Source organism: Urocitellus parryii, chromosome 3 (assembly GCF_045843805.1).
Source record: "Urocitellus parryii isolate mUroPar1 chromosome 3, mUroPar1.hap1, whole genome shotgun sequence".
Lineage (NCBI taxonomy): Eukaryota > Metazoa > Chordata > Mammalia > Rodentia > Sciuridae > Urocitellus > Urocitellus parryii.
In genome coordinates this window covers 73,611,767-73,637,098 of record NC_135533.1, presented here as the reverse complement: position 1 = coordinate 73,637,098, position 25,332 = coordinate 73,611,767, and the positions used below count along the sequence as shown (strand labels likewise).

General features: G+C 32.8%; 1 protein-coding gene and 1 pseudogene across 6 annotated transcripts in view; both read left to right on the top strand.

The window, feature by feature from the left end:
- Dgkb (diacylglycerol kinase beta) overlaps positions 1-25,332 on the top strand; it is a 580,628-nt gene that overhangs the window by 502,680 nt on the left and 52,616 nt on the right. The gene's annotated exons all lie outside the window — the stretch shown is intronic.
- Positions 11,746-12,630, top strand: LOC113196285 (exosome complex component RRP43 pseudogene; annotated as a pseudogene).

The following is a 25,332-nucleotide window of genomic DNA, read 5'->3' as shown; positions in this document are numbered from 1 at the left end:
CTATGTTTGTCTGGCTGGCCTTGAGCTCATGACCCTACTGCCTCAGCCTCCTCACTAGCTAGGACTACAAGTGTCCATCACGGTAGGGCAAAATGGGTTATTTTGAATCAAAATTTGACAAATTGTGCACTTATGGGAGGAAGAAGTTAAAGAAAATTGAGTTCTCAGACTTATTATGTGAATAGTGTTAATATTAAGAAGAGAGATTTGTATTTAACAGATGCAGTGTACCAAGGAAATAATTCATCTGGAATTTCTTACTTCAGAAAGAAATATTTGAAAAGCAATGTGTTTTGCTACACTAATGCTTCTAAAGATATTCTTGAATATATTTGTTTTGGAAAGTGAAATGACATGCCAGAGTCTAAAAGTATGTTTTCCCTATTTCAAATACTGTTTTTGGTGGATGCAGCATATGACCTTGACTTTTAAAGATAGTCAATATATTTGAGTCAGTTATTCATTATTAAAAGCTAATATCACTGCATCCATCTAGTTCTAGGAATTTTAAAGTATCTGTATTACTTGCTTCTAACCAGCAGTTTCAATCACTTGTTTCACTTGTTTTTCTCCTTAGACTTGCCTCCCCCTTGAAGGAAATGGGATGTTCAGTTTAATTTCCAATAGCTTCACCTTCCAGACTTTGAAATTGCAACTGCAAAAGTTCTTTGTAAAGTTCCCTGCACTTTAGTAAGCATGGACATAACTTTGATAATATTTATATAAATTCAGAGCAATATGTATAATTGTATGTAAGCCTCTCCTTTTCCATTCTTCCTACCTCTCTCTTTGTTAAAGAAAAGTAAAATCACCTAAAAATAGTCTTTTTGCATTTGCTCAGTTTTTCATTTATTTACACTTAATGTTTGAATCTGATTTTTTAAAAAAGATTATTCTCCCCATCATATTATTTTTTTATCTCCAATTTTCAGGTATTGTCACCCAGTTAATAAATATGCCTATGCTTGTTATTTGCATAAAGTCCAAATTCCCAAAATCTGTGGCATTTCAGAGATACACAAAAGGCTTCATAAGCTTTTTAAAAAATCTTTCATATATTTGGATGTGGCTCTTGTGTGTTAACTGCTGATGACACTTCTATTGAATCTAGAAGCACTAACATCTTCAGTTATTATTATTATTGACTTGGAGGTTATGAAGGGTATAGTTGAATTCAAGAACTATATATGACCTTGCTCTGAGGTCACCTTAATTATTTTATGACTTACTTTATGAAAAGCTGGAGTCAAAAAAGGCACAGAATAACTTTTTCTCCCTTCAGGTTGTAATATAATTTATGAACAACCATCAGGATTTGCTCAAAGTATTTCCACAATGTAAGATATTGCTTTGAAGGGCCTGGGTGGCATTACTGGATGAATTCTGACCTAGATTCCTAAGAGAAGCAGGTCTCACAGCTCTCTGCTCCTTCTCAGACAAACAGTAATCTGATTCTTAAGCACAGAAAATCTGTCAGGATTTGTGACCTTTACTGTGAGTGATATAAGCTTAGCCAAAGTAGAGACAGAATTACCTCTTACCTTGCAGAAAGTCACACTTGAGGTCACTTTCAGGACAATATAAGGACAGGTGCCCTACTGCTTCTTTGCCCTGTTAGGCCTTTCTGTTTGGCTGATTTATCCATCCTAATACACACCCTGCACCAGTAATTCAAAGGAAACTCATTCTACACTGGAGGAGATCAAGACTGGTAACCACTGGTGACTAGTCTTTGTGAAGAAAACTGTCAGCCTGCAGGCAGGTCAAGGACTAAGGCAATCAAATGAAATCAGCTAAGGTTTTCCCATTCATCAGGTATCATCTGCCTAATAAATATGGACTGAAGAATGTTCATTTGGCCCTTTTATATAGATATGTCAAATTACTTCCCTACTACAGGTCATTTATTATATCTATTGCTTCTAAAAACAATTTACAGCAAGGTATTTTCTTTACTATTTAATCGTTGATTTTTAGTCCTTTTGAATGTTTGTAAAACTGTTCATTTTTCTAAATATTTTTCCCTGCATTTTACATATTGTACCTCTAATTTTCTCCCTCTTTCTGTTCTTATGTCTATATATGTTCTTCTAGAATATTTATAAGTTCCTGGAGTTCAGGCAGATAAACTTTACTATTTGTTTATTTTAATTATTTTCCTATTTTTAAGTAAAAGGCCACTAGTTATAGCAAAACATTTTCACATTCACTTAAATAAAAATATGACTTATAATTTGCAATATTTCCTATTTTCTAATTTCTTATTCCTAACAGCTTAATTTTAGGATAATTTTATGACATGCATAAGGTCTGTACAATATTACTTACATGTCATTTTTCATACTAAGCTATATAATTTGAATTTAGGAACTTTTGCATATTTAATTATAAAGTACCAGTATTTGTGTAGAATAATTATTTACAAGGTCTTCACATGGATAGCTAAGGTTAACAGTCTTACATAGGAGAAATTATGTTTTCACTACTAAATGAAGATTGGACTGCTAATTATTTTTATATCATGAACTTTTGTTTTATACATAGTGTATGTATAATTTAATATTATCATTTATAACAATGATGATAATGAATACTTACTTTTATTAGATGACTGTGGGGATGGGTTAGAAGAAAGCTCCATATATTTCATTAGTGCCCTGAAAGGGTCAGTCTAGGTTAGAACACAAATTAAGTCACATCTAGGCCATTTCTTGGTTTTTAAGCACTAATAAGCATTTATGAGTGAAAGTCAAACATGAGGATGAGCTGAATGGGCAGTAGGCCATGTCAATGACCACAGCTACATGAAAAAGACAGAGGGACCTCTCACATAGGTTTGTGAAGTGATTAACTCCCAGGTTCTACAAATTCACTAAGAGGCACATTTAAAATTTTTCACAGACCTCGAAGGCTTATTATTTTAAGCCATAAGCAGTTTCTATTAATCTTTCCAACCATTCACTGTCACTTAGCTTATTAAGAGATAATTACTTGGTGACTGAAAGATAACAATAAAGAGCAAGATGTCAGAGCAGAACAGTACATGTTCTAGCAACTTGCTTTTTCTCTCTTTATTTCTGTAAGTATATAGGAGTCCCAAATGGCAGAAGTTAAGCCTTTTCACTGAATGGTTTTCTTTCCAGGAGGGAATAGAAGTAAGGGGGCACTTTCTGACATTTTTTATTTAAGAGCTTAAAAGAGGGGGGTAGTTTATTTTTTCATGGTAGTTAGCAACAATGACAGCTCTGATAGTGATTAAAAAAGTATGCACTGAGGCTTCTTAGGAGAATCCTGAAACACATAGGCTAAAATAAAGACGTGTTGTTATTTATCACTTAATGACAGTATATGCACTCCAAAGATAACTTTAAAAATAATTGTGGTTATGTTTAAAAATTGACACTTCTTGGTTGTTTGGGAGTAGAAATCAAATGAATTGTTAAAACTCTATGATTTTTCACAAGCATGACATAGTTCTCATTGAAAATTTGTTTTATATGGAACCTAGGCATTAAGAGGTTAGTAAATTGTTGCTTTTTGTTTGGTTTGTTGGTTGGGTTTGTTTTTTGTTTTGTTTTGTTTTTGAAGGAAGGGGACCTAGTGTTTGGAGAGAAAATAATGAAATTAATTGGGCAGTAATTTGTGCTTAATAGGAACATATGGTAATATGTAATTGGTAAGGGAAAATATAGAACTATGTATACCTCAACTGTTTTATTACACAGTCCCTCCCCTTTTTCTTTCCCATTGATGTTTAACCAAAATTTTATATACAGTGGCCATTAAGGTAACAGTATCAAATTATTTTCCAATTATATCTCATGTCAACAATAACACCTAAAATCTTTCTCAGCTAGGTTATAAAATCAGGAATATGGTAAGACAGATAAATCTCTGTAGAATTATCATTTCATCTTTACACTCCAATCTCTCATCTCCATCCCCTTTACTTATTGGGTTTCAATCCCATAATAGTTGGGCTAGCTGAGGGTTACTTTTGTCCCCAATGAACCTGCTCAGCACTATTTAGAAAATCACCTATGGTTCCCTGGAGTTATTTGGCATTTAAAGAAAGAACTAGTGATGCTCTAAATATGAGACATCCTTTAGATTTCCCAAAACAAGAATTTTGTATCATTTGTATAGAAATCCATGCCCTAGTCAGAACCAATTCTGAGTGATATTTTTAACATTTTAAACTCAACCAAGTCTAAACAGTAAATAAGGACTTTATTATAATTTTCTTTCTTTTATTATGCCTGTCAATTTTTAAGGAGTTTCATAGTTTTTGATTAGTGGACCTTGCATTTGAAGGAAGAGCATTGTAACTGCCTTTGGATAATTCTTTACATTTTTCACAGCTGCAAAAGCTTAATGAACAAATTAAAAAGGTCTGAAAAAGAAAAAGAAAAATTATTCTTGATACCCTACAAATAATCTTATGTAAATATATGAAAGCTTCACAAACACATAGCATAGTCAGAATGCAAGAGCTAGTACTGATGTCTTGGTTTTGATTCTTCAAACTTGATTTTTTGTATCTTCAACTTACCTGTTGAAAATAAATTAATATAACTTGGGCCCACCCTAGCATGAATCAGGTACTTAATAAATAACAAAATGTACCTGTGTATAATGGCCTATGCCTGTATTCCCAGCAGCTCTGGAAGCTAAGACAGGAGAATTCCAAGTTCAAGGCCAGCCTCTACTGCAACTTATGAGACCCTAAACAACTTAAGGAGAATCTGTCTCAAAACAAACAAACTAAAAAGGGCTGAGGATGTGGCTCGGTGTTGGAGCACCTCTGGATTATTCAATCCTTAAATATCCCCCCAACCAAAAGAGAAATAATTTAGACAATCTGGAGTATATGGGAAGACCTCATAGAATCCAAGAGTCCCTTGGCATAGAAAGTAAAGTTTTTGTGTCCTGAATTAATGAAATTTAATTATCAATAGATTTTTATTGGGTAAGAGGACATTATAATGATTTAGGATCACACATAAAGCCATTCTTACATTATCTATGACTCCCCCCCCCCGACAAAAAAAAATCATATTTCATCCCTTGACCTTCAGGAAGCCTGGCACAACTTTATATTGTGAGGCTTTTTCTGGCCCATACCAGGATTAAGTAAATGTAGATTCTAGTCTAGGCTGGGAGATTCATTGACCTTTTGACCTCTGCATATCATTTAACATAGATACTCTTTCTCTTTTTTTGTCCTTAAAATGAAGATGCTGATTATCTATCTAGAAAGATTAGCGGGCATAATGAATGAGTAAACACATAATAAAATTATGAAGTGCTATATAAATGTAAGAAATTACTATGACTGCATTGCTTGAGATTTTGATATTAAAATGTACAGTAAACAGAAAATTGCACAAGGCAGGCTGCCATCTAAAGATCAAACAGTAGTGAGCCATTCCAGAAAACATTTTTTAAATTCCATTCACTCAAATTTTCAAATCTATCATACCTATGAGCTTTAAACTTTGCTGAATACATTTTAACATTTTTTAAAACTTTTTGAAATAAGCAATAATGATCTTAGAGCTGTAAAAACATGATGTTCCAACTGCACTTTTTTATAAGCTTTGTACCCGTTTCTTGGTTTTATTGCCAAAACAACCCATGGAAACAAAAGATGCAGAAAAGATATGAAAGGAAGTAATGACTGCTGAGCAGTTATCCTGTAGATGAATAATAGACAAGTACATAAACAGATGCAAGCCTAACACGGATGCAAAATGAATGAGAGGAAACAAACAGCAAAAGCAGTTACAAAGTTAGGCATTGGGAGTGGGCATTCATCTATCTCCCTTGGAAAACATGCTATTGCTGACAAAACAAAATCCTTCTTCACTGTAATATAATCTTTGCTGTAGATGTCTGTATCTCTTTTTCATAAGTAAAAACCTTTTTTAAAAAACTTTAAACTTAAATTTGAGACAAGCCTGATAATTTTCTTAGGTTACATTTCTATGGTATTTCAACAAGCATCTAAAAATTAACTGAACTTTTAAATTAGTTACCAAAACTAAGTATCAAGTACACTCAGATGTAATATGTAGCATGTCAATTAATGCCTTTCAGTAGTACCCAACTGCTGCCTTAATATTTGTTCCTACTAAACTTACCTGTGTTTATTAAGTGAGTTCATTTTATTTTTTCATAAATGTACATAATTCTGACTTAGAATAATAATAGCTATAATTTACTGAGTACCTATTCTGTACACGTTAATGGATTTTCTTCTTTTCATGTCTTACAAGATTTTTTATTTTTATTTTTTAGTTATTAATGTACCTTTATTTATTTATTTTTATATATTCATTTGTATGCAGTGCTGAGAATCGAACCCAGTGCCTCACACATGCAAGGTAGTCACTGTGTCACTGAGCTATAATCCAAGCCCCACAAAATCTTTGATTAGTATAATTGTTCAAGAACTGTTAAACTTATTCCTGAATTTAGGCTATTCTAATTACTATAGTATTTTTAAGCTTAATAACAGAAGATATAGATGCGATAACTGAAAATCTTTAGGATAAAATAAAAAGTTATAATGGAAAAGAATTGAGAAGGGGAAAATTCTTTAAATTCCACCATGATGTGATGAATCCAACTTCATAAAGTGCAAGACTGCATCAATACAAAGTTAATAAAGGGATTTGGATGTTCCTGTACCCATCTGTTAGTTCTACAAGTGGGAGTATAATATCAATGGTGCTTATTCCAATAAAGGATTCAGTTTCATTTTATGGAAATATAAAAATAATATGTATATAAATACTTCTCTCTATATTTTTTCAACAAAGTAAAAAGACATCATGAATTATTTTTGTAGAAATGTGTTAGGCAAGTATCATGTTGGATTGTGGGATTTTACCTGTGGCATCAAACATGAATCTTATTCATGAGAAGGGATTGAATGTGAGCAATCTCAGAAACAGGTTTCTCTGTACTCCAAACTGATTACTAGGATGAGTATGCCAGGTTGATTTATTGGTCTACCACTTTGCCAAGAAACTAAGAAAATAAAAGATAAATATCACTTAGGAAAAGAAAACTGAGAAGTGACCATGAGAAAAAATTAAAAACACCTTATTTTGAATTCTGAAGATGTCTAGGGATCTATGTACTTATTTTCATTTTATATTTTTTCCATTTCATTTCAAAAGTTTGATTTTTTTTTGTTTACCAGGAGATAAGGATTGAATTGGCTTACACATGTAAAATTGTTGATTTAAAAGTTTTTTGATAACTGTCCCATGAAAGAGAAATTTGTAATTTGTAATGTATCTTTTTTCCTGGTACATAATTCACAATGTAGAAAGTTATATTTGCTTAAATTTTAGGAAATATAAATTCTATTTTATTTTTCAATGAAGATTTCCCACTATTTCTAAAATCATTTGACTATAATTACAGATAGGACTATGTCATGTCTATCTGCAGTATAAATTGATTTTTCAATTTGTTTCTCATTGAATACACAAAACTGTCTTTATAAAAAATATATGTTGTTTAATTTATTTTCTTTTGTTCTTCTTGAGTGTTAGTGTGATCAGGAGATGTTCATAATTGGAAGCTGTTCATATTAAAAGAATCTCTGATTTCTCTTAACTTTGCTATTGTTTTCCAAATTTTGGAAAAAAATAATAAATAATAATCGTTTTATTCTTCCTGAATTAATTTCAATATTCTTTTCATTTTCCTTAGAAAATTATTCTGCCTTCCCTCCTTATTTTGGAAGTGATAATCTGCCTTTTTTGTTATTAACTACCTGTTATGATGTTTGGTTAAATTGTAACAATTATAATTAATTTATTTAATGATTTTGAAGTACAATTGGTATCTTTACATAATATCTATAATTTAAAAAGCCTATAACTGAATGATAGGTATATCAGTCTTTAAATTTTATTTAAAATCATAATTAAAATGCATATTTTACACTAATATTTGACAAAAAAATTAAAAAGTGAATTGGTTCATTTTTTATTCATTTCAAATTCTGAATTATTAGTAGCATAAATTGTATGTGTGTATATGTATGTGCTGTGTGCAGTGTGTATGTGTCCATGCATGTTTATACACGCAGAAGGTAAGTATTCCAGAAATGTGGCTTGCTATTTATGCATATGTTTTATGTTGCCACAAAATTTTATAGTGTCACATAACAGCCAAACTAACTTCATGAAGCTCAACATTAATACACTGTCTTTAAGTATGCAAAGATAGATTAATTTTTACAGAAGTTAAGGCAGAATTAAAGAAAATTACTTGCCATTTTCAAATACCCTGACCTGTTTAGTGGTGTTTTAGCTCACATTTCCTGATTATAGCTTTAGCAAATACCATATACAATCTGCTGCAATGACTTTTAGTTATAAAATTTTATTTATAAAATTACATAAGCCACTGATTTTCAAAGCAATAATGATCAAATATTGGCTTTCTTCTTTACTGATGAACCCTCTGACCAAATTGATATTCACTCATGTATCCTGAAATAAGGTCCAATTTCCAAAGCCCTTCTCTGTTGTACAGAATGACAGTTTAGTTTCTTAATATCAAATTCTTTTGCCTGTTCCAAGCAAAACAGATGGTTAAGATAATTATAATGGAAATGGCATGCTGAGAAAACTGTTGAGAGACCATTCATTCTTGGATTTTTCCTTTTTCCTCTTTCTAAATGCAGTAGATAAGAGTATGAGAGGATGAACAAGCCATGCAAGTAAAAAAATATATATATATTGCAGAGATGACCTGTGGCATGCAAATCCAGTCAGTTAACTTCTCTGTTCTGTTTTCTTTTGTGTAAAATCAAGAGCAGGTCCTTGTGGCCTCTCTTTACTCAGGTAGAATACCTGGGAAAGGCTTCTGGAGTAAAAGGAGAAATCATCCTAAGAAGAAACAAAAAGGGCTCCTGCAAAATCAAACCCAACTTACTTTTTTGTTGACCAAAAGAATTTTTATGCAAAAGGCATTTCAAATGAGTTTAAAACAGAGAGCAGAAATGAATCTGAAATGCCTACCGTATGCTTTTTCAGCACTTTCTAGCAATTATGACAATTTAGGTGGTTATGTAAATTACACAATTCTTGTAAAATGATATAATTATGAAATGTTGGGGCAGAAACAGAAAAGGAAAGTGAATACTGCAACGATATAAGATTGGGAATACACCCCCTCTGTCACCTTTTAAAAGTCCCTTGAGATTTTGCTGTTGCCAATAGAAAGACATCAATATAAAATTGCTTTCTGTGGGCATAGGTGTTAGTTAAAAATCAGATAGGGTGGTAAAATAAAATGAGAATATGCTGAACTGGTTTTTTTATTATTTGTATTCAGATTATAAAATCATGTTTGCAAAAATAATCCATTCACATAAGTTAATTTTTTAAGATATTATTTTTACTTTTAATAAATTATTTGGAATTTGGAGTATTTAACCCACTGGATATATGTGTTTATAACAAATATTTCACTTAGCATTTTGTTGTCCATGTTTTCAGAAAGGACAGGAATATGTTATTACTAAGATAGGTTTAGTTTAAGAACTATAAATATCTACCTACATTTTCAGAAATCTCAAAAGTCCTTTTGGAGAATAGTATTTGTATTTTACTTTGAATTTTTTTTATTTTTTAACTATTTTGAAAAAATAGAGTTGTGTTAAAAGTCAATAACCTTCAAAAGTTCCCTTGCTTTTTCTCCCAATGAACCATTTCATCCCAGGAAGAGCACATAACCAAAGGTTTTTAGCTCTCACAGGGCTGTTACTCACCAAGAAGATAAAGATGGCTTCCAAGCATTTTAGGGTTCTTTCACATAACCCAAAGTAGGAGCCTTCACACCCTGAGGTTCAGAGTTTACTCTAGCCAGGGCTTTACCAAGTGTTTTTGTGATGGGGTGGGGGATGGAGAGTGCTTTATTTTCCAGTTTTTTTCCACTTCCTGGCGCACAGCTGTAAGGTGGGGAGGGCAGAGAACTGTGAGCAGATGTTCTCCCCATCAGCTTTCCCAGTTCTCCAGTTCCTTTGTCTCTATAGTTGGTTCTTCTTGATAGCAGATTGATCATCATACTTAGGCAATATCTTGAGGTACACAGAATATTCACTTCAATTAATACAGATGTATTCCCGCTTTACAGACCATCCTAAGGATTCAGTCCCAAGATCTTTAAGAAAAAAAGTTATCTCTTTTTTAGGCGGATCTCTGAAGTGGGAAGATATTCTGCAATGTCACCCTCTCAGACTTGTTGATATCAAAAAGAAAATTCTGGACTCAACTTCAGAGCAAGAATAAAGGGCGTCGGCATGAAATCTTGCTTTACAAAATAGCAAATATGAACATCCTCCCTTGGCTAATGTATAAAGTACAAAGAAAAAGAGAAAACTTTTACAATGCTCTTCACTCAAAGTTGCTTCAGATAGCCCTACTTGTCATGGGTGACCAGACTAGGGTGGGGAATTGTCTGAAAAGTCATTTCCCTGCCACTTCTTTTCTATGTCCCTTTTCTTCTTTCTTTGCCTGAACATAGCTTAAGGCAAGCCCTTTTTTATACATAAGATTGAATTTTCTTGAGGGCTCTTCATGTGTTTCCCTCTCTTTTTCCAGTTCTAGTCAAGACACCTAGAGAAATGATTCTTCCTTTTTGTAACCATTAAGGCTAAATAACAAGCATGGATAATAAGCTTGAATATTTTTTGTCTAGCAAAGACAAAATGGTATTTTAAAGTGACGATCACATTCTTCCTGTTACTCTGGATGTTGTCTAGATCTTACAATATTTGGAGCTTGGATACTGACATATTAGGGCTTGTAAAGAATTCTTACTCATAGGTTGGAGCCTGGAATTTTTCCTTATAGCAGGCATACCAGTTATTCTGGGGAAAGCTGCCATTTCAGTGAACACTTTTTTGTCTTACAAATACCTGTTCATTGCTTCAAGGCCAATCAAGCACTAAGCTAGTAAAATAACCAAACAATTTTCACTAAATATAACTTTTTAAACTAATTGAATACTTCTAGCAGGACTGTGCATTTTAAATCATTGGTTCTTTGCCTTCCAAATTAGGAGTTTGAATTGGTCCTATCTTAATGCATACCCCATATTGGGTGAGTTAAGATGGAATAATAAAAATCGGGGGCAAGCATTTGGTCTAATCTAATGATTCCCTTGTTTTTGTCTCCATGATCTAGATCCCTCTATATGGTGGGATGGGATTTTTTCCTGAAGCAAATGCATGATCTCACTGCCAGTCATTCTGAATTCACGAAAAAATAAGAAGCCACATCTGGCCTTCTGAAAGGATTAACACCCACTCCCCCCTTGAACTTGCCTTACACTTTAGGAGGAAGAAATTTTAAGTGCTTATTTTCCTATAAAGGACACAGTTTCCTGACAATCAAAGCATTGAAGGGGAAGTGTTGCATATAAAGTGCACTGGGAGGTGGAGTCCCTGAGAAGGCCAGACTGATGTATTCTAGGGAAGGGAATATCTAATACTGCCATTAGCATTTTGCCCTTTATATATTTTATTTAGAGACAGGGTCCCACTAAGTTGCTTAGGGCCTAGCTAAGTTGCTGATACTGCTGGTTACTGGTGACAAGTCCTGCTTCCTCACATGTTGAAGTACAACATTAGAGAAGCACTCTGAAGCAAGCATATGAAGCTGGGTTTATTTAAAAAGGGGTAACATAGGCTGGTGTGGGCACACGTGTGGGAAGATGGCAGCCAGGTTCAAAACTGTAGAACCTATGGAGTATTACAGGAGATTTCTGAAAGAAAACTGTCATACTGATGGAAGAGAATTTGGCAAATTCAGAACCACAACTGTCAACATAGTTCCAATTAGTACCAAAGATGGTTCTGCTTTAGTGAAGCTGGGAAATACTACAGTAGTTTATGGAGTTAAAACAGAATTTGCGGAACCACCAACAGATGCCCCTAATAAAGGATATGTTATTCCTAATGTGGATCTACCACCCCTGTGTTCATCAAGATTTTAGTCTTGACCTCCTGGAGAAGAGACCCAAGTAGCTAACCAGTTTATTGCAGATGTCACTGAAAATTCACAGATAATTCAGAAAGAGGACTTTTGCGTTTCTTCAGGAAAGCTTCCTTGGTTTCTATACTGTGATCTCATTTGCCTTGATTAGGATGGAAACATTTTGGATGCCTGCACATTTGCTTTGTCAGTGGCTTTAAAAAATGTTGCCTGAGGTTACTATAAATGAAGAAAACTGCTTTAGCAGAAGTTAATTTAAAGAAGAATTTGAATATTAGAACTCACCCTGTGGTAACTTTCATTGCTATGTTTGATGACACTTTGCTGATAGTTGACTGTATTGGAGAGGAGGAGCATCTGGCAATAGGAAACTTGACAATAATAATGGATGAGGAAGGCAAACTGTTGTTTTCATAAACCAGGTGGAAGTGGACTCACTGGAGCTAAATTTCAGGACTCTATGAACCATGCAGTTACAAGACATAAAGAAGTAAAACAAATCATGGAAGAAGTAATTAATAGTATGAAACCCAAAAAGAGTCACATTTTCCAAACAGATTTAAATATGTACTTGTTTGGGCTGGGGATGTGGCTCAAGAGGTAACGCACTTGCCTGGCATGCATGGGGTGGTGGGTTCGATCCTCAGCACCACATAAAATAAAAATAAAGATGTTGTGTCCACCGAAAACTGAAAAATAAGTATTTAAAAATTCTTTCTCTCTTAAAAAAAAAACTGTACTTGTTGCACTGTGCACAAACATTTTATCTAAAAAAAAATACCAAACTACATTCTCTGTAAAGAAAAAATAAATAAATAGGGGTAACATGGACTTCTCCCGGGAGGGAGAAGGGGACTGACTACAGCTGGTATCCTGGTATCCCAAGAAGTGAGGGTATTCTACTTTCTTTATATGTCCTAGGCTTATTTGTTCTCCTGTTCTCTTCCCTTTTATCTTTCTCCTTCCTGCATACTGAACTAGGCCCAGGAGATGCTCGGTGGGATGGTCAAAAGGTGAGAAGCAGATGGGCTGGAGGGGTCAAGGTGGAGTGATCTGGGCAAGAAGGAGACATGATTCATAATTCCCTGTAGGGAGTGACAATCCCTGGGACAGGTTACCTTAGCAACAGGTTGAAGCAGGGGCAGGTTATCATAATAAGGGTGGAGAAAGGTCCCTGAACGTATTCAGTCCCTCAGGGCACAGTCTCCAACTTCCCAGATTCACTCATATTGGCCTCCTTGACCCAGCCTGACTCAATTCACCTGTCTATATTGACTGCCTGTCTAATTCTGCTTCATTGTTTAGGTCCTCGCTAAGTTGCTGAAGCTGGCTTTGAACTTGAGATCCTCTTGCCTCAGCCTCCCTAGCAGCTGGGAATATAGGCATGCACCACTGCACCCAGCTCTACTGATAGATCTTGATTGTATAAAATACAGGAAGGGAATTTTTTAAGAGGCATAAGAATGCAGGAGGAACCCAGCATTTTAGAGAAGGATCCTGAGCAAACTGAGGTGAGCCAGCAGAAAAAATATATGCATTGTTCAGGATGCAACCACTCAGGAGATTTGAGTGGTATGAAAGTCTTCCTAATAATTCTCATGAGGACTAACAGGATAACTCAATGAAACATATCAACTTTTCTAAACCCACAGGATGGGGCTTAGGTGGTGTTAAACATTTAAAGAACACTTTATGACTGATATAATTGAATAATGTTACTGATATACCCCAAACACAATGTTCTCTTTTCTTTGTAAATGTCAGAACTGCACATCAACTAGACTTGGTTCTTCCTTCTCTTTTTAAAAACCAGTTAATGGGATCATCTCTAATCAAAATCACATTATAGTGAATCTTAAGGGATGATCAGAAAATAGAACACAATAATTTGTTTTATGTAATTATTTTATGGATAGCAGAAAATTATCATCTATTCCAAACAGAAGAACTAGATACACATCCACACAAATACATGTATATGGGTAATCATATGCATATATTATGTACAACACCACAAGTATTTTTAACAAAATTTACTTAATTTGGAACAAAATATATGTTCAAAAAATACTTAACAAACTTCACTTAATTTTCTAAGATGGCAATTAGCCTCCTGCATAACCCTTTGATGATTTTCTTATAATATCTGTTTTCAAAATGCTAACAAGTTATTATCTATCAAATACTTTCTCTTATAAAATGCTGTTAAATACTATACCATCCTCTGGAAAGCTTTAAAATGTGTATTCTAACCTTAATTAATCTAATCTGTCAAACAGCATTGAATAACAAAGATTTAGCCCTTGTCCTTCTGGAGGTTTTAGCATAATTGTCAATAGACAAAAAGTAACAGTAATTATTTAATTACCCTGAAACTATTTGTGTTAGGCTTAGATGTTGGGAACACGTATCATCTCACAGGAAAGGATGTAAGACTTTGCTAGGGTGTTTGGGCTTAGTATGAACAATGGGGGTTGGAGGCGGGATCCAGACAGAAGCAACACCGGATATGGAGGTGGCTCCAGAATAGAAAAGGATGGTTCTTTATGGGAACTGAAATGAGGAAAGTAAACATCAAAGAGTAGAAGGATAACCTATTGGTTAACCAGCAAGGATAACCTATTGGCCTTGAAATTTTTTTCTGAAGTTTTTGCTAACATTTCTAAATATGAATCTGTAGAGCTATAATAAAATGTCGCAGTGTTATCCATGTTGCAGTATTTCTCTGGTCATACTGGCTTTACACTTGAAACAGTTTAGCTGTTGGTCTTTCTTATGTTGATGTCATTAATCTCCACTCTTTTTTCTTAATTTGTGGAGAATTTCTAAGTTTAAAAGTTAACACACATAGTATCTCTTCAAATAATGGCATTTCACCATAGGTGTTTTTGAAAATAAATGCCATTTTTTTTCAGGCAAAACTTCCTCTATTCCCATTGAAATGACTTTCCCCCAAAAAAACACACAAAGTGACTAGGCCATAATAAATATTATTTTGACATTATGATTTTAGGCAAAATGCCTTCATCAATTTATGTGAAGTCATGTTTTCTAACAACAAGTCATATGGAATAAATTAGAATTGTATGTATTCAAAAGTGTGAGAATGAAGATAAAGCATCTTGTACAACTCAGCAGTCTATTGAATATGAAGTCTGTTTGTCCTGTTTTGAAGCACTTTGTGTTAAATGTTCATTCTCCCCTAATAATATTAGGTTCAGATTTAGTATAGGTTAAGTATGAGTTCAAAGGAAGTAAAGACACTGAAAAAGAGGTTGCAACAAGAATGAACTTTCCAAAGACCAACTGTTTTTCACACCTCCTTCACCAGCCATCTCTCACTATGAAATAGCTTCATCTTATGGCAAAGAAAATAAAATCCCCTTGCATTTCACTTATGTGCAAACCACATTTACTTACTTTTGAATCAATGTTTATTATATATATTTTTTCTAGCATTCAATTAATACATTTTTCTATCAGTGAAAATTGACTAGCTTTGCATGAGACAGAACCACATCATAATTTATCCTACTATAATTAATTTAAAAAATTTTCACAGCTTTTAACTTAGAAACAGGTTTTTCAAGAATAAATGACAGGACTGGGTGTGGGGTGCATATCTGTAATCCCCATGGCTAGGGAGGCTGAGGCTGGAGGATCAAGAGTTCAAAGCCAGCTTCAGCAAGTTAGTGAAGCCTAAATAACTCAGTGAGACCTTGTCTCTAAATAATACATAAAAAAGGGGCTGGGGATGTGGCTCAGGGGTTAAGTGTACCAGTACTCGGTACCCTCTCCCTAAAAAAATGACAGTCATTGAATAAAAGATAGATCTATTTTGTAATTATTGAAAAAGCTATATCCTTAACCCCAAGAATTTTTCCCCTGAATGACTTAATTTTTTTAAATTTCTATTGTGACATAAATTTTGTAGGAAAACAAGGTAAATGTGTATGCAAAACACACCACAAACTCATACATATATGGGTTATAATAAGTAAGATAATGAATGATGTTTAAAATTGGAAACTATCTCTAATAAAGAAATAAATCTGCTGATTTTATAGATATAACATAATTTAATGTATTTGGTGTAATATATATTCTCCCATTGTTTGTACAATATACTTTGGCACATATATTTTGATTTTCTCCTTTATAAAATGTAGGGATCAGGCTATATGATAATTTTCTTTTATATCTTAATTACTATGCATGTGTGTATGGTATGTATGTGTGTATATATATACATTATACAAGTAATATATATATATATATTTGTGAATGTATGTGTTTGTATGTGTATGATTTCAGTACAAATTGTTCACTTCCTTAATGAAATTTGTATGTTCAAATTTACTATGAATAATCCTAAATGCTATTCCTCTTAATTCATTGAATTGTCATGATTTATAGGAAAATATTTTTAAATGAAATACTCATATACTTAAAAGAGAAAAACAAATAAGCTAGGTAGTTAAAGATTTAGTCCTCTGTAGTGATGATAGAAGAAATGAGCTTTGAGACAGGCAGGAATAAATTTTTAAAACTTGTTTAGTGTGTTTAGACCAATGGCAAGGATTGAGTGTTCGGTTGACCTTGAAAACTTCATAGTTCATTTTTTTGTTATGGTTTCTCTGATTGTCATCAAGTGCAAAATCATTTGCCAGTTTCACATCTGCTCATAGCTCCCTGTGCTTGGCAAGCCACTTGGCTCTGTGCATAATGCTGAGTGGCTACCATCAAGATGCACCCATACAGTATTGTACACTGTGTGTTCAAGTACGCCCATGTTACACTTGCAAGTTATGTACACTAAATTTAATTTCTTTTCAAACTTTAGTTTTAGTTTTACAACAATGAGATGAACCTTCTGATTATAATGGGCAACTTCAGACAGTGACATCACTAAAATAGCAATGTTTTCTGTATTAATTTAAAGGTTTTGTAATGGGAAGTGGCCTGGGTGCCAGAGCATGTCTAGCAAAACTTGGTCTTCGTCCCTTAGTTTTGTCAGCCTCATTATTTGCTTTAAAGTGATGAAATAATAACAAAAACCGAAGCTGTTTCTAGCCTGTAGTCTATATGCCTAACAGATATCAGTTGTAAAAATAAAACAAAATTAAATTACAAATAACCTCATTGTCACTGTAATTAGTGAGCCACAGAAGTGGATGATTTAATAGCACTTGCTTGAAAAGACAGAGATTCTCTATGATTCTGAAATCCTGAGCTTATAGGATGAGGTTAGTTAAACTACTATGTAGAGTAGCTAGTTCAACAGGGACAATAACTTAGCAAATACTGGCTTAATAGATTGCATTCTTGTCAGACACAACCTAATAACAACAGTAAAAAATTGCTATTTTAACTTCATATCTTATAGTGGCACACATGATCATCCAGAATTTTGAAATACAATGATCTTATATACAAAAGATGAAAGAGAGTAAATAAAATATTAATAGAACTTCAAAATTTAAATGCCCCTTTTTACTTCCTGCTGTTCTTTTGTTTTAAATAAATGAGAGATAAACATTATATTACATAAGTGTGTGTGAAACATATGAACAATTGTAACTTGTTCCATGCTTTTAGTATCTGCTTATTTTTCTTTTTCCTGTGGACCAACATAAAGGAATAGACGGATAAATAAGATTGTTGCCTTTCTTCCTCCTCAGACTACCTCCTTCTTTCTTTTTCTTCCTGTGTAATTTTGACAAGACAGAACCAAATGAACCTCATTTGATCATTCCATATTTGAAACAAAAAATATTATTGACTTATATTTCTAGTGAATTGATCTTATCAAATCCTTTTTGGTTAATTTTATGATAGTCTATTCTTTTATTTGTATTGGTTAGTCGTGTTTAGCTTATAGACTTCTGTAGAAGTTTGCATAATTTGACCATATTTTGAAGCCTGAACACTGACACTGTGATTGTTTGAGGTAAATTTTAGGAAAAGAGAACTGTTCAGAATGTGAATCTAGGTATTTCTAGTGTGGGGTGCATGTGGATGGAGCAACTGTTATATTCACAAGCCCTCCAAAGTGAAATTTTCCAGACAGAAGTTCATCGTGGTTATGAAAAAGCACAATAACTAGGTCCAGAATAGAATGGACCAAGTTAGAAAATCTTTGGTATGACCCTGGGCTTCTTACCAAATAGCTATGGATTCTTAGAAAAGTTTCAACTTTCTTCCTTTTAAATCTGCTACTAGCTTTAAAAGTTTATTATTCTAAGTAAATTTTTTAAAAAAGAACATTTACTTACATAAAAAAACATTGGCAGGATTCTTTCCCTTTAAAAGTAATCACAACTGTGGATTCCAATGCCACATTATATTTTAATTGATTTATTTCACATACTATAAGTACAATGGAACTGGATATTGGTAAAACATTTGATAATTATCTAGAAAATTTAGTCAATATAAATTTAGTAAGATCTAAGATTTAACTTAGCATATGTATGTATCATAATTATAAAATCTTTAACTTATCATTTCCTCTATAACATCTCAACTTATTATCTTTCTTCAAGAAAAATGGTCATAAGGCTAAAATTTAAAAGAGAAGTTACAGAATTCCAATTAAAAGAGTTAATTGGTAATGCAATGTAAAATTGCTTTAGTTTTATAAAAGAGGTATTAAACAACATTTTTTTTCCTCTTTACCAGTTTGGTTTTCATATTTCAAACCTAAATACTGTACATGATTTGAAAAAGTCTTAGGGAAGAGAAAATATCTATTTTGCTTACATATAATCCTCTTAACATGCACATGCCAGATGGTGTTTCATATTGGGTCAGAAATAATGAAGGAATCTGGCTTTAAATCTAAGAATCATGGGAAAAGTGAGTAACTAGAGATTATATATTTATAATAGCATTTTTTTCTCTGAAATTCAACTATTTGTAATGATTTCTGGTATGCTTCTGTGTCTATAGGTTTATTTTTACTTATTTAACTTCTATTATACTATCTTGGGATTCTGAAAGATTATTTATTATATGATTGAACATATTTTAATCCTTGGATTTCTATAACTAAATAAAAATTTAAAAATAAACAAATTATGTAAATTATAGAGAATAGTATTTCCCTAATTCATTTGAGAAAAAAAATTATAAGATTGGTCTGAATTATTTTACTGAAAACTAAACAAATTTCCTTTTCATAACAATAGCACATTTCTCCATCATAAACCTGACAGAAGAATAAATTCAATTCTTTGTGTGATAGAGAAAGCAGAACATTATACTCATGATTAACTCACTAATTTTTCTTATTTTTCATTTCTAGCTATTACTTCTTAATAGCCCAATTAGTCATCTACATCATTAATTAACCTGATCAAAACCAATCAATGCCTTGACTACTGCATCCAAGCTATATAAAAGACAACTTTCTAAGTTGAAACTTTTCTAAAAATCCATAGCTATTTGATAAGAAGTACAGGTCATACCACAGATATTCTAACTTGGTCCATTCTATTCTGGACCTAGTTATTGTGCTTCTTTCATAACCATGATGAACTTCTTTCTATCTGGAAAATTTCACTTTGGAGGACTTGTAAATATAACAATTGCTCCATCCACATGCACCCCACACTAGAAATACCTAGATCCACATTCTTAAATACCTAGATCCACATTCTCTTTTCCTAAAATTTACCTCAAATTATAATATATAAAGCTGGATCTTGTAAATATATAAAGCTGGATTTTGTAAATCCAGTCATGGCCAACCCCTAGCCAACAGCTATATATATATATAAAATAAAAATTTCTGGTACAATATGCCAGCCCAATGGACTCAGTGGACTTACTCCCTACTAAAACTTATAAAACTTGTTTTTAAAAATTTTGAAGTCTCTGGAAATTTATAATTCTTAGAGACATCAAAATCTCCAGAAATTGTCTTTAGAATGGCATGTGTGGGTCATATAATGCCTAGATAAAGATATATTTATTTCATAGAAGAAAATCTATGAAAAATACTGTGTCCCTTCATCCATAGAGCACTCAGCACCTAAAATTGGGCTGTCATTCAGAGAGAAATGTGCTATTGTCCCATCCCTGCTCTGAAGCTATAATTCAGATATTTTTGCAGTGGGATGATTGAAGCTATAAAATAAAAAGTTCCATATCTCTTTCCACAATCACTGATTTCATTTGTAAGAAAGTATTGAGAAATTCAAACCTAAGGGATCTATCAAAAACAATGAAGGTTATGGTAAATAGCAAATTGAAAGAGATTGGCAGATTTGGTGTAAATAGATGTTAAACTGTAGGCTGGCTACTTTGCTAAAGGGAAAGAAATGGCTAGGAATTGCCCTCCTGGACTCAAAGAAAATCTCAACCTCCAATCTTGTAAACTATCTCTTCAAATGATCTTGGATTTGCTTAGATCTGTTGGTCAAGCAATTAGTGTACTATGGTACTGTTAAAACAAAAAGACTACAAACTGGCAAGTTGTGGGGCTGCCATATTATGGAAAGAGATACTCAAAAAGATACTCATGTCAAATATCTCTATCAGTGCAGTGTTACTAGAGGCATTTCCAAGGCTGCATTCCCTGAGGAGCAATGTCAGAGGCTTCACATGACAGCAGAGAAGGGTGGGTTTTGGGTAGTGGTGGTAGTGGAACAGACACTGAGTTAATCCAACAAGTTACTAAACAAATAAGTTTAAAAAAATGACAACGTGCTGGGGAATGGGAGAAAGTATTTACAAAAACTAAAATATATTTTCTACAGTGTCAAGTTTCCACTAAAAGAGTATAAGACTGGGAAAGAAGAAGGAGATTATAATTCGTATATGGAGGATGGGGGAGAAACTATGTGTGATTGCACTTAAATATTGGATTCAACAAAGTTCTCAAAGTAGCCATTATCAATATGTTCAAATAAGTAAATGAAGATATATAACAATGACACATCAAATAATCAATATTATCACCATATCAATGAAGATAAATTTTTCTAAAAAGAACCATTTTTAAATCCAGGGGTTGAAAACTATAATGACTAAAATGAAAACTTCACTAACTTTTAACTGGCAAAAAAAGAACTAGTTACTTCAAAATAGATCAATAAAAATTATGTAATCCAAATAATAAAGAGGAAAAGAAATGAAGAAAAATATAATTCAAAGAAATATCAGAACATCAAGTATGCAAACATATGTGTAAAGGAATATCAGAAGAAAAGGAGAGAGAAAAAGGAACATAAGTAAAAACAAATAATGACTGAACTCCCAACCTTATTAAAAAATATTGCTTATATAGTAAGCTCAGCAAACTGCACTAAAAATAAATATAGAGAATCATAAACATACACATCATAGTAAAAATATTGAAAGCCCAAAGGATGAAAAAAACCTTAGAAGCAAGAAGAGGAAATGTTCTTCATCTAGTACAAGATAATTACAATAAGATTAATGAATAACTTCTCAGAAACAATGAAGGCTAGCAAGCACTGGGATACCATAGTTCAGAGATAAAATAAAACTCAACCAAAAATTCCATATCAAGCAAAACTAACTTCCATAAGTAAAAGCAAAGTAAACATTCCCAAATAAACAATATTTGGTAGAATTTGTTGGTAACAAACATATTTTACATGAAATACTAAAGGAAAATATTCTGGTTGACCTCAGATAATAGCTTGAATCCACCTTAAAATACAAAGAATAATGATAAAAATAACTATATAATTATAGGATATGTTAGAAATGCAACTTCTTCTCCTTTTCTCTCCACTTTTTAAAAAACTTCTGTATTACATATAAATATCATTGGGTGTATAACATACAAATGTAATGTATTTGATAATATATTGGGTGAAAACAAAGAATATTGAGTTAGAAATTGTCTCTAGATTGTAACTTGGTCCAAAGGGTCAAAATTTCAGAAATAATAAATAAAGCTAATAGACAGAAATATAAATATGTACTTGTATTCTTCTCTCAGCTTCTAAAAGATAGCAGTTATGCAATGTAATAGTTATAGTAATGTAATATTGTATTTGTAACACTAATTAATGTAATGTTAGAAGAATAATATCACAAAAAGATGACAAAGAAATAGTTATCTAAGAGTAACATTTCCTCTACCTCACTGGAATTATTGTAAGATAAAACTGAAGTTGATTCTTATAAAAAGTATATGGTAAGATTTCTCAAGAAAATGTAGTGAAAATCATTAAATAAATTACAATTCTACAATATAAAATATTCTCTTACTCCAAAAGAAAGCAAAAAAAAAAAAGATACAAAAAAGTGAATCATTGCAAACAAAAAGAAAATCTAAGTTAATAAGTAATGGTACTAAATGTGAATAGCTTAAACAACCCAATCAAAGACAGAGATGATAAGAATGAGGGGAAAGATGAAATTATATGTTGTCTATGAGAGACAAACTTAAAAAATTATAAGCGATTAAAAGTAAAAGACTGGGAAAACATATATCATTCAAACAGTAATCATGAGAAATCTGGGACAGCTATACTAATAAATTTTAAAATAAAGAATATTCATATAGATAAACAGGGACTTTTTTAAACAAAGCATCATTCTTATAGTACAATAATTACAAATGTATGTCCTAACAACAGAATATAAAAATAAAGCAAAATCTCACATAAATGGAGAATAAATAATTTAGTAGTCTTAGGTATATATCAAAGAAACGAAGCATGTGTTCAAAAACCTGAACATTTATATTTATAGTAAGATTTATAGTAAGATCATAAACGCTGTTAGTGTTGCTTCATTGTGACAAAATATCTGAGTGAAATCAACTTAAAGGAGAAAAGATTTATTTTATTTCACAGTTTCAGAGATTTCAGTCCCTGTTTTTCAGTTGTCTGGCTTCATTGCTTTTATGCCCACAATGAGGCAAAACATCATAGCAGAGTGCACATGGTAGAAGAAATCTGCTCATTTCATGGAGACCAGGAAACAGAGAAAAGCTTACTTTTATTAAAAAAAAAATTCCTCTTCCAAATCCCATTAAGCTATGAATCCATAATGATGAGGTCAGAGCCCTCTCCATCCAATCATCTCCCAAAGGCCACATCTGAACACTGTTGCATGGGGCAACAAGCTTTTTGGGAGCACACATGAGCTTTTGGGGGACAATTCAGATTCAAGTCATAACAATAGCCAAAGTCAAAGCAATGAAAATGTCAATCGGTGAATGAAAGGTTAAACAAAATATGGTAGATTTATAAGAAGGAATGAAGTACTGCTATGGTTTAGTTATGAGGTGTTCTTCCAAAAGCTCATGTGTGAGACATGAGAAGAAAGTTTAGAGGGTTAACTGGGTGGTAATTGTAGGCAGGTAGGGTGTGGCTGGAAGAGGTAAGTCACTGAAGTCACTAACTTGGGGTTTTTTATATTTTTGTCCCTGGCAAGTAGAGTTCATCTCTCTCTCTCCCCCCCCCCCACTTCCTGATCGCCATTTCCTAAGCTGATTTCCTCCTCCATTTCCTTCTGCTATAATGTTCCCCTTCATATGGGGCCCAGAGCTATGGAGTCAGCCATGTTGGGACTGAGCCCTCTGAAACATGAGCACCAAATAAACATTCCCACCTCTAAAATTATTTTTCCCCCCTGAGGTCTTTTGGTCACAGCCACAAAAAAAAAAAAAAAGATAAACAAATACTGATGCATACTACAACGTAGAGTAACCTTAAAAATGTTAAGTGAAAAAAATTGAAGTATAAACAATGGCATATTATGTGGTTCCATTTATATGAAATATTTGGAGTAGGTGAATGTACAGAGGTGGGAAATAAATTATTAGTTGCTGAGTAGACACTGGGACTGGACGTGGAGGTGAAGGAATGGAAAATAAGGAATCAGTACCTAAAGGATATACGATTTCTTTTTGAAGTAATGAAAATATTCTAAAATTGACTGTGATGATAGTTATATACATGTTCAAATATAATAAAAAAATTAATTTCACATTTTAAATGGTTGAATTTCATTATATGTGAATTTTATTACAATAAAGCTATAAAAAAAAAGAAACCTGTCCCAAGAATGGTGGTTCAGTTTCTTTCTCAAAAGATAAAATGTAATATTTTAGTTTAGAAAGTCCATAAATGGACAAAAATATGATCAGTTTCCCCTTATCTCTCTTTAAGCCATCTCTTATTCATCATGGGCCAGAGCTACTTCCAAAACAGATCAGGTCTTCATTTCCATTAGCATTTGGCCTTTAGTCAATTTACAGTACAAAAAGAACTTTTGTTGGCAGACATCTTAGACCACCAACACATTCACCTATGAGGTTGAGTAAATATCATTGTGGTTTTCACTAGATTTTTATTAGAGTGGTATTTTTATTTAACTGTTGAGTGCTTTTGTAAGATGGTTTTAGTGTTGAGATAAATAAAATAAATTCGATCAAGATTTATAACTTTTAAGCTGTGACCTTGTGAATATGATTTCAAGTGCCATAGCTAAGTTAGGCTAATGCTTAAATTTATTATATATTTGAAAAGGGTATCAAATTCTTTTTCCATTTCCTCTGAATGAGCCAGTACATTTATTTTTCTGTTAACTATGTTGAACATATCAATATTGGAATTACTTATACTGGAAATAATTATTCCTTTTTTGTAAATTCTAAATTATCTGAACTCTTCAAATACTAGTCTTATAAACAAAAAAACTCTATGGTAGGTAAAATCTGTGCATTTATATGAATAAATCTACCTTACCAAGTAAGACTTAGTTATTTTAAAGCCAAATGAAATGTAATAATTGCTTATTAATAAGGGTCCTAGTGGTAAACAGATTAAATGTTGATGTTAGGATGAATAAAATTGTGTTTATTTACTAAGGAGCTTACTACAAAAGCGTGGGCAGAACCAGGGGTTCAAATGAAATGGATTTGTCACCACCTAGACATCAATGGACAAAGGGATGAAAAGGTTAAAAGGAATGTGAGGAAAGGGTGAAGAGTCAACTGCCTTAAAGGGAACATAACTTTGTGTCAAGGGCCAGACCACCCATACGGGGAATAAGGGAATAGATAGCTTGAGCTCCATGTGAAATATAATCACACTGGTCTATACTTGGAAGAATGATGTTTTTGTTTGTTTTCCTACTTGCATCTCTCTTGCTTTTATCTTGTTTTGAAGTCTGTTCTCTGCTCTTTCCTATTTATGTTCTTGTGTTAGTCAGCTTTTCATTGCTGTGACCAAAATATCTGACAAGAACAGTCTAGAGGAAGAAAGATTTATTTTGGCTCATGGTTTCAGAGGATTCAGTCCATGGTCAGCCAGTT